The 11437-nt window shown below is 37.7% G+C and overlaps 1 protein-coding gene across 1 annotated transcript in view; it reads right to left on the reverse strand.

The window, feature by feature from the left end:
* Nucleotides 1–10774, reverse strand: part of LOC124775024 (transcription elongation factor SPT5) — a 29703-nt gene extending 18929 nt beyond the window's left edge. Inside the window, exon 1 of the mRNA XM_047249788.1 lies at nucleotides 10585–10774. The gene's annotated coding sequence lies outside the window, so the exon portion shown is untranslated. The remainder of the gene's footprint in view (nucleotides 1–10584) is intronic.
* Nucleotides 10775–11437: the final 663 nt, after the last annotated feature.

Raw genomic sequence — 11437 nt, forward strand, 5'->3', positions numbered from 1 at the left:
ATAGAACAAAAGATGTCATTTGTTCAAATGTAATCAGCGGTCAACAGAATGTAACAATATTATCACATCAAATCAACTTGTTTACTCTGACATGTTACACACATGACTTTACCCTGAATTACATACTAGTTACACTTAATAATTCAGATTTATTTCACATGATTAGAATAAAATATGATCACACATATTAAAGCTGAAACGATTTCCTTGCATGTATAAGGTTCCAGCCCTCCACACCTCCCTCCCCCTTTCTGAACACAGTATAAAACGAACATTAAACCCATCAATAACAACATACAATAATCAGACAACATAAAAAGATACTGAATATCCATGTACCAGGTACATTCAAAATAGAAAGAAGCTCTCACATTTCCAGACAGGTGGTAGTATTGAAAAACCACAACACTTCAACAAATCTCGTATGTATCATCTGTCAAAGACAGCAAATATGTGTTTCTCACCAAAAGAACATGACTATGACTTTCATTCAAACATTACTATTTTTCAACACTGTCATCAACCCAAAAGTTTTTCATCAACATTGTAGGATACACTGGGGAAGACTACGTTCCCACAAATTTACTTATTTCAATCTGTGGTATATGCTAATGGGGTCATTCCATGTCGGTTCAACCAGGGGCTCTAGCTCTTAGTCTCAGATTTGACTGAAATTCAATACACTAATTCTACCACGTGTGGAACACTCGTGTACAATGTATTAGTTTCCTCTGCCAATTAGTTCCAGAATTATGACTTGTGAAAGAAGGTGGCGTGACCCGGAAATTGCAACCCGCACCTGGCGATCTATCTTCAGACCCAACTTCAGGTCTTAATAACTTTGGAACTATTCCACACAGTCCAGTGAAATTTTTACAACCCAGTAACATCCACTAAGAGAACACACTCCATGAATCAAAACACCAACAACATATTTCTGACGGAAAATAAAAAATTCCAAAATGTGATTAAAAGAATGGGAAATACAGAAGCGTCTGATCCCGCCCGTCTGCTCTGACCCATGACGTCACAAATATGACTGAAATGACTATAAACCACAATTCCAATATGGCGCATATAAAGTCGGTATGTACACATTATGAGGACGAAAATACATCGAGAAACCAACACACACGCTTTCCACAAAAAGCCTAACGACACTAACGGGACAAGAGTGGGAAATGGGGTGTTTTTCGGTGTGGGCAAACTAAATATAAACAAATTTAGACACCCACCTCCATACAAAACAACACAAAACGCCGAAAAAAAAAAACGACATCACAAAACTCCCCAAATACCACTAAACACAATATCATCCGGAATCGGACACTTCCCTTGACCTATGTAGTTCAACAGCAGCTCCCGGTCCCATAAATTAGGGTCAAACACTTCCCTTGGCCTGTATAGCTCAAAAACGTCTCCCGATACCAATATCAACACACACAGCCACACATTGGGATCGAACACTTCCCTTGACCTGCGCACTGTTAACTTTATCCGTCATATCCATTCCTGAACAAAAACAACAACCGATTAATTTGACTAAAATTACCACACGATGTACAGTGAACAACACTAAATTAACCTTCACACAAAATCATTAACTCACTGAAACGAATTCCACTACAAAACAGACCCGACACTCAAACAGAGCCCATTACACCACACAAACGTAAACCCTGAACATACCACCAGAGAGCACAACAAACCACAACACGACGACATCTACAAACATGCCACATTCACAAACCAAACTCCGCGCCGTCATGACGTCACACACGACAACACCCTTACGTCACGGGTCAAAGCCGACGTGTGGGATTGGACGCTTCTGTCGACCCAAAGAATGTAATACGTTAAAAAGTACATATTGTAGGTGCCCTCTATGCCAAATATAATCCACTCAAAAAGGGTATAATTTTTTTGTGGTAAGCTTAATGTGGCCTAAACACACACAGAACTCATCATGCCCATATCAGTCACAAAAACTGAATTACATGCACACAAAATAGAAAAATTACCTGAAAAACATGGATTTTCGAAGTGTGGTAGCACAAAAGAGACAAGTGCTATCCAAGCCAAATTTCACACAATGCATAAGTAGACCGTAATGATATATATCTCAAAATTTCAGCATGTTATTGCAAGACATTTGTGTACAATGGAAGTTGACAGATGTATTTGGTGATGTGGCCATTGTTCCACAACACAATTTTGTAAAAACATATCGTAAACTGTTCTGCCTCTTCTTATCCTCTCCCACAACTGTTTAATCACTAAGCAACAACATATAGACAGATTAACACACTCTATCATTAATGTTCACTGCACCTTAACTGCTAAAAACCAGTCGATTGTGCTTCGAACAGAAGTTCTCCCACACTTTAGCTACTGCACTCTGTACATTGAGTGGCAAATTGTGCTGTCTTCCTGACACTGTGGTAGGAACTGGAACTGTCATAAGAATATGTTCAAAAGGAATCCAACACCTGTCTGCCAAATGTGGCCAATGAAATGATCTTGCTGGTCCTGCTGGTGCCATAAAGTTCACAAATACATCACCTTCTGCTTCACAGCACTCTGCAACACATACGAAGTACCATTTGTAATCATAAATAGCAAAAACATAGCAACCTGGTTGTATGTTGCTGCTTTTGCTTCTGAATCCTGAGTCAGACACACTGTGAAGACACACGTTGTGCATGAACCTACAGTTATAACCAGACAGTCTGCTCACCTGCAGATTGCAGAGCCCGCTGGAGACAAGTGATGATGGCTCCTTGTGCCTGCAGCAGTTTTAACGTGTTCTACTCTGCTTTTTAGAAACTCTTCAACTGATTTCACCTCATCTTTCGAAACATAGAATGATTGTATGCCAGAGATATTTTTCTGTACCCAGGTAAATAATTGAAGAGGTGTTAGAATGTGACCTTCTGTAGGGTGCTGCAGACAAGCTTGTGATGCCATGTGCTTAATGGTGGCACGAATACCATCACATACATTTCTTCCATGATTTGTTACAAAAAAATTCCATTCTGCGTGAATCTGAAAATCATGGTAATGCATGCATAAATTTTTGAGATTTTTACAGTTTTTGTACTGACTAGCTGCCCCATCACTGAAGTATTTCGCAAAATGTATGTGAGGCAGCTTGTTTTTCACATATGGCATGACAGTGCGAATGTGGGCATGAACTGCAATGGAATCGTGAATTAAATTGTCACTAAAACTGTACAGGTTCATGACAGACACATTACCTGATTCACCTCTATAGTAAATCGCAAATGGCTGGAGAGTTGCTTGACTGTTGGCCCAATGATATCTTTGGATGGCATCTTGAACTATAAATGCATAATTTTCAGAAAAGTCTAGTATTACTATAATTTCATCTTGTTTCAAGTTATCCATACAAAACTGGAGATAAGCCGATTGTGCTGTTGCTGTGAAGCTGTGTGTGGTCAGTTTGTCTGTTTTTTGACAACACATTTCAACAAAATCTTCCACTGTACTTTGCTTTGTTTCAAGACTTGAGCGATCCATGTACGTCCATTGTTTATAAGAAACAAGTTCATCGTCATGCATAAGAAGTTAACCATACGGTTTTTTATTCATGTGTTCTGCAAGATTTGCCTTACCAGGACACTTTTCACACCTGTGTATCATGCACTGGTAGGAACTGATGTCACACACTAGCAGCTTCATTCATCATCATCATCATCATTTAAGACTGATTATGCCTTTCAGCGTTCAGTCTGGAGCATAGCCCCCCTTATACAGTTCCTCCATGATCCCCTATTCAGTGCTAACATTGGTGCCTCTTCTGATGTTAAACCTATTACTTCAAAATCATTCTTAACCGAATCCAGGTACCTTCTCCTTGGTCTGCCCCGACTCCTCCTACCCTCTACTGCTGAATCCATGAGTCTCTTGGGTAACCTTGCTTCTCCCATGCGTGTAACATGACCCCACCATCTAAGCCTGTTCGCCCTTACTGCTACATCTATAGAGTTCATTCCCAGTTTTTCTTTGATTTCCTCATTCTGGACACCCTCCTGCCATTGTTCCCATCTACTAGTACCTGCAATCATCCTATCTACTTTCATATCCGTAACCTCAACCTTGTTGATAAGGTAACCTGAATCCACCCAGCTTTCGCTCCCATACAACAAAGTTGGTCGAAAGATTGAACGGTGCACAGATAACTTAGTCTTGGTACTGACTTCCTTCTTGCAGAAGAGAGTAGATCGTAGCTGAGCGCTCACTGCATTAGCTTTGCTACACCTCGCTTCCAGTTCTTTCACTATGTTGCCATCCTGTGAGAATATGCATCCTAAGTACTTGAAACCGTCCACCTGTTCTAACTTTGTTCCTCCTATTTGGCACTCAATCCGTTTATATTTCTTTCCCACTGACATTACTTTCGTTTTGGAGATGCTAATCTTCATACCACAGTCCTTACATTTCTGATCTAGCTCTGAAATATTACTTTGCAAACTTTCAATCGAATCTGCCATCACAACTAAGTCATCCGCATATGCAAGACTGCTTATTTTGTGTTCATATATCTTAATCTCACCCAGCCAGTCTATTGTTTTCAACATATGATCCATAAATAATATGAACAACAGTGGAGACAGGTTGCAGCCTTGTCTTACTCCTGAAACTACTCTGAACCATGAACGCAACAGTCTTTTTCCACCTGTACACGTACATTTCCCATTTTCACTGTTACATAGTCTTTTTTTTCCCAGGCATTATTTGTCTGTAGTCATTATTTTCATAAAACTCTGACACTAGCACCTTTATTTCTGAACTCAATTGCTTACCCTGAGCCTGCTGAAGTTGTGGAAGCACTCCTTGGGTTGCTTTTATTTTCCAAGCTGGCTTTACCATATATGTAGAAACATTGAATTCCTTTGCAGTGTAGTCAATAGACCAGCTGGAAGGTGAAAGGGTAAGAATAGCTACTTTTTTCTGGCGTGTGGATATGGCACATTTTCTTTTCAAATCATGTACAATTTTGTCCAAATCAGAGCATTTCTGTTCTTTTGGAGCATTTAGTTCTTCCTCTTCCACCATTAGTGAGTCGGCTATTTTGTGTTTTAATTTCATTTGAGCTTCTTGTATTTTTCTTCTACCATAGCTGGGCCTGTCTCTTTTCCCAACTTTGAGTGTCTTCGTGGGAGACAAATCAAGAGCTGTCACTGAAGTATTTAATTGCTCATCTGCTGTGGTTGTAGGTGGCAGATACTCTTCGTCACTGTCATGTAAATTATCAGAATATTCTTCATCTTTTAGCAGTGTTACACACCTAGAACATAACTTTTGTCCTGGTTTCATGTTAAGTCCCATACACTGATTCACTTTCAATACTGATTTTAAATCAATTTCTCTGAGGCTACACTTCACTGTCTTCTTATGAATCCGCAATGGATCAGAACAACTTCTTTGTAGGAAAGAATACTTATCCAGAAACACTTTTATATGATGATAAACACTAAAGTTTCCTGGAACTGTACTTCTTGTGCCCACAGGGTGTATCCCGGATCTCCATAGCAACAAATCTTGGTCCGATTCATCCAGATCATACAGTACAAAGCGAACACCACATTTTGTGCCATATGTTGTTTTATGACATTCAGATGCTTGTGCTCTACCAATACTGCAACTTGTTTGAACAAAAGCACCACTAGTACACTCTTCTGCCTCCATACTGACATTCCACGACAGTACTGACCAGTCTGAACTAGAATCTTAAAAACATGAGTAACCTGTAATTGTTGCTTGTTTTCTTTGTTGTTCCTGCCTAACAATGACTCACTCTGTCCTTGAAAACTACCATTGTTTAACTTTCTGTTGCCTAATGGTTCCCAACAATTGCTGCAGCTTTATCTGAAACAAGCTGTCTGCATCATCACTATTACTTGTTAAATCGTGTTAAAAGAGATGTTACCAAATACATCTCTGAGAACTTTTATTGTACACAAATGCCTTGCAATAACAAGTTGAAATTTTGCCACACATTATATTATGGTCAGCTTATGCAGTGTTTGAAATTTTGTTTGGATATCACTTGTCCCTTTTGTGCTACCATACTTAGACAAGCCATGTTTTCAGGTAATTTTTCAAATTTTTGTATTTTCGTGTGCATGTAACTCTGTTTGTGTGACTGATATGGGCAAGATGAGTTCTGTGTGTGTTTAGGCCACATTAAGCTTACCACAAAAAAATTTATACCCCTTTTTGAGTGATTTACATTTGGCATAGAGGGCACCTACAATATCTACCTTTTAACGTAGTACATTTTTTAATCGCATTTGGGAATTTTTTATTTTCCCTCAGAAATATGTTGTTGGTGTTTTGATTCATAGAGTGTGTTCTCCAAGTGGATGTTACTGGGTTGTAAAAATTTCACTGGACTGTGTGGAACATTTCCAAAGTTATTAAGACCTGAAGTTGGGTCTGAAGATAAGATTGTCAGATGCGGGTTGCAATTTCCGGGTCACGCCACCTTCTTTCACAAGTTATAATTCTGTAACTAATTGGCAGGGGAACTTAAAATTTTATACATGAATGTTCCACACTTGGTAGCATTGGTGTGCTAAATTTCAGCCAAATCTGAGACTATCAGCTGGAACATTTTCTCAAATTGGTTGAATTCACATGGAATGACCTAATTCAACTTTCTACAGAAAAGTTCCACACTGCTGTCTTGAAACTCCATTCTCTAGGTGTCAGTACAAGCTCTCACTTGTAATACTTCTCTAGAGGACAGGGAGTGAACCTGAACAAGGGGTGAACTTTAATAGAAATGACTGGCACAAAACATTAGTAAAGTAAGTTATAATAGGGTCAATTCCATGTTATGTGGTTCTTTAAGAAATTATCCCACCTTACCACTTAAGATGCTGTTTAAATTTGGTGTTTACCTGTGTATATCTGTTTTAGGTAACTCCACAAATTCAATTCTCAATATTCAATACTCAATATTTAGGAGACCCTTCAGACCAGGTTGTCTAAATTTAGTAAAGAGGATGCAAAAGTATTTGTCATGATGGGGTTGATGTCTTTTGTTAAGCAGTTAAGCTATATTCCTGAAAGTTAGTACATTAGTTCTACAGCTTGGATAGCATAAGTTTTTTAAGAGTGCTGATATAGTATACACCACACCAGCAATCCTCAAATTCAAAATAAAATTATACCTAGAAAAAATGTTGCAAGTTCAGGTAGAATGTTTTCCTGAAGATGGTGTTACAGAAAGCTCAGCTTAAGGGAGTCTGTTCTCTGTTAGTTGCCTTGCGAGATACACGACAAAGTTTAGCCATCAGGAGTAGATCCTTCTTGAGAGAGTTGGAGGCTAATTTGCTCCAGAAAATTTATTGCTTGATACTTAGGCTTTTTTTTTTTTTGGGGGGGGGGGGGGGCGAAGAAATAGGTGGGATAGGAATTTCATTTGCTTGTATTCATTTTTCATTCAGTTTGTATGTTGATATTCATTTTTCAATAATCTGGATTTTTTATACTAAGGTACCTATTTATAGGTATGTTTGTTGTCAAAAAAATGTTTTAACAGTATTGGATTTCATTTTATGTTTACAGGTAAACAAGTAACTGATACCCCATGAAATTTCATAATTATGTGTGATTTGGTTTCTTTGTGAATACTTTATTTTCATGGTTGTGGGTGTAGTGATGCTCATTTTAGCTATATATGTAAAGTACATCAATACCAGCATGTTTTGCAACTCCTATCCCCTGTAGATACCACTATTTCATGATTTGTTGGTAATGGAATGGTATGTCACTTTACTTAACATCTACAAATTCATTCACAATAGTGATAATAAATGTGTGCTATTCCTGGAGGATTTGTCACATTTAATGTGATTTGCATTTTTGTTTAATCTTTGTCTTTATTACTTATCTGACAGAGAAGAGACTACATGTTCCACACAAATACTACGAATTCCTGTGGATGTCTCTTAACTAACATATTGATTCTGACATTACTGAAATTTGGATTTTTTTTTTTAATGTCAAAAATTGTTTCTATTCAGAGCTGGATATATGATGCTGTGGTTGCCATTCTGGATGTAGTGGAGTCACTGCTGATGCCTGATATCAAATCCTTTCTTATTTCCTAATTTTTCCTTCACAGCAATCACAATCATGAAGAACGCAACCTTTTTATTCAAGCAGGTCAACTAAAAGTTTTTGTCAATTCTACAAATGGCACAAACACATAAAGAAAGTAATCCAAAGGATTCAACAGCAAAACATTGTTTAGGTCTGAGGTTGCCCAACAGAATTTGGAAACTTCAATTTTGAGATGTAAACATATTCCACACATATTCCACAATCAATGAACAGCACTTCCAGATTGTTTGACAACAATCCCTTTTTGCCCTTAAAATTGTATCCTAGTATTACAACGTGAACAAAGTTTCGTCATCCTCAAAAAAAGTTTATCACTCGATTTTCAGTGTCACACCATCTTTACTCAGGATTTTCCCCTAAAACAATAAATCCCATGATTAATGAGTTTGTGTATTGTTTCAATCATTCCCTCAGAAACTCTATAAACGCTGTGGTTGTCTCTGACAGAGCTACAGTTTGGTACTGTAACTATGTCTGAATCGGAACTTACAATGTGACTCAAGCAAAGTTTTGTTTTATATTCAAACAAGAGCTCGGTTGTGCATAACACAATTCCTCTTCCAATTAAAACACATTTTACAATTACAAAACAGGATTAAGCAGAAAATGAACAATTGTGTTTCTTCATTTCTGAAATTTTACATGACTATCATCGAAAATGATGAGGATAGATGGGAACAAAGTCAAACAAAAGTACGACGTCTTGTACGGCAAAATGTGTGGTTACTAATGAATGTTGAAGGATTGAGCATTGGTTCAAACTGCAAAATATGAAGTTAAAACTTTCTGTTGCATAATTTGTCTCTATCTCGCCCCACATCCACTAACAACAAACAAACTCTTTATAACAAGTACTTCAGGAAATCACTTCACCTGACCCTTGATCATTTTCACTGAGATGGGATTGCCCGAAGAATTTTTTTTCCCCAAGAAGTGAATACGACTACTGTCAACTATCTTAAAACTTCTATACCTTACATCATTCACACTAATGAACCAGTGTACTAACTATCACGGACGTAGGCCTATTTGCCAATTCGATGAAAGATAGCGACTCAAAAATGAAAAAACCTTTACCATCCTAGTCTCAAAAATTCGACAAGCATGACTTACGCGGTTCTTAAACGGAAAATGACTAATATCAACAGCCAATAATCACCTATGACACCAAACTTCCATACATCTAGATATAATCGGCAGTAAGGCGTGCAACACTGGACTGCCTAGCATGTAATGACCTAATATATTCAACCAAGTAAACAATTGGGTCGACAGAAGCGTCCGATCCAACGCGTCGGCTTTGACCCGTGACGTAAGGGTGTTGTGTGTGACGTCATGACGGAGCGGAGTTTGGTTTGAGTGTGGCTGTCTCCAGTTCTGTTTTATTTTATTTACTTTTCTGATCTGTTCGTTCTATCTCGTGAGATTTTTTTTTAAAATTTAAAAACACTTATTACTTATTTTAATTATCTGTTTCAGTTTATTATATTTATCTTTCTGATCTGTTCGTTCTATCCCGTGAGATTTTTTTTTTTTTTTTTTTTTACAAAGACAAAAAACACTAATCAGCTACTGAAGCATCTTTATCTTCTATGGGTTGCAGGGGTTACGACCCCTGGGGAGGTGGATGGGTATTCATGCATGGCTGTCTTCACTTACACGTTGTAGCTACGCAAGGCGTCTGAATTTGTTTATATTTAGTTTGCCCGCCACCCAAAACACCCCATTTCCCGCGCTTGTCCCGTTAGTGTCATTAGGCTTCTTGTGGAAAGTGTGTGTGTTTGTTTTTGTTTCCGCCATGGGTCAAAGCAGACGGGTGGGATCGGACGCTTCCGTATTTCCAAACAATTATGTTTTCTTATCAGATTCAGCTATTTATTCTCTTTGATACTAATGCTGATGTAATATTACTTTCACTACCTGAATTCAATCTCGATCACAATGAACTGACAAGCAGTTGACCTGTTGATACACCACACACCCTACACAAGCGTTATTTCGTTGGATGATGTTTACAAAGCTCAAGTTTCTTTTCTTACATAAAAAGAATGTCTCGAACACGGCTGCCTTTCTCCGTCACACGAATATTTAACAATACATGAAAATATTGACACTTTCCAAGCTACGGTGTTACTATGTCAAATCTACTTCATATCGCAACAGAAAGCAGTCGTTCACCTACTCTTGGAACGTTTCGAAAATACTGAATGGAGGTCCGAAGCTTATGAAATGACACATGCACCAAATAAACAATCGTCCTACATAAATTATGTAGACATGATTGCTTGATCGATAACTTATACCGCGAAAGAATGAAAACAGATTTGAGTGTTTGCTTTTATTTTGGTGTCTATTGTTAACAGTTGTTACTTTTAGAGTCCTAGAACGAAAACGAACGTCAAATTTAATATCATTAATTCAGCCTACCTTCCTTATGTCACAATAGATCCTCCAGTTAACACGGATCACTTTCAGCGCTTATCCTTCGTTTATTAGAAATCACGAATTTAATGTATGGGGCAGCGATTCACTTCTCTTCAAATTACTGCAGGTTTTCACAAAACACCACGTATTTTCATGTTACCTTACAATAACCATACGGTATCCATTTACAACGGTGAACGGACGATTGTAGATGGAGATATTCCACTCCAGTATCGCTCTTATGTGCTTTGGAATTCGTGATCCAAAGATCGATCCTATCAGTCTAATGTCAAAAGAAAGCATTTTTTCAAGTGGTAACTTTTCGGTTCATACGTAATTTTATTTCTGCAGAAATAGATAAACTTATAGACTATACAACTCAGAAGAATAGATAGCACTGCGTAAAATCCAAAACAGCAAAACCTCATCTTTAGTGATTTGGCGAGACCCTTATCAAGATCCTTGTTCTCTTAATAACTTTCCGCCTACGTAAAATTAGAATTGTTTTACTTACACCAGAAACAGACAAAATCAATGCTGGGGTGCAGAGGTACAGCAAACCTATTCACTAATATCTGAAGGACCGTATTTATCACATAGTTTTCGTCACTGTAATTGTAGAGGCTCTAGTATGCTTTATTTGTATCACAAATTGAGAGGTCAGGTCAATAAAACACTGTTACTGTATGTATATTTTGTTTTCCTCAATTCCCATTTGCTATAAGAAATTCTACTTTGGAATACACTCTGGACCAGAAACAAGTATTTATCAACAACATGAAAAAATGATAACAATAATAATAATTTAACTGTCATTATGTCATTACAGCAAAAGGTTAACACACATACATAACAC

The sequence above is a fragment of the Schistocerca piceifrons genome, chromosome 2 (assembly GCF_021461385.2).
Source record: "Schistocerca piceifrons isolate TAMUIC-IGC-003096 chromosome 2, iqSchPice1.1, whole genome shotgun sequence".
NCBI classification, from domain to species: domain Eukaryota; kingdom Metazoa; phylum Arthropoda; class Insecta; order Orthoptera; family Acrididae; genus Schistocerca; species Schistocerca piceifrons.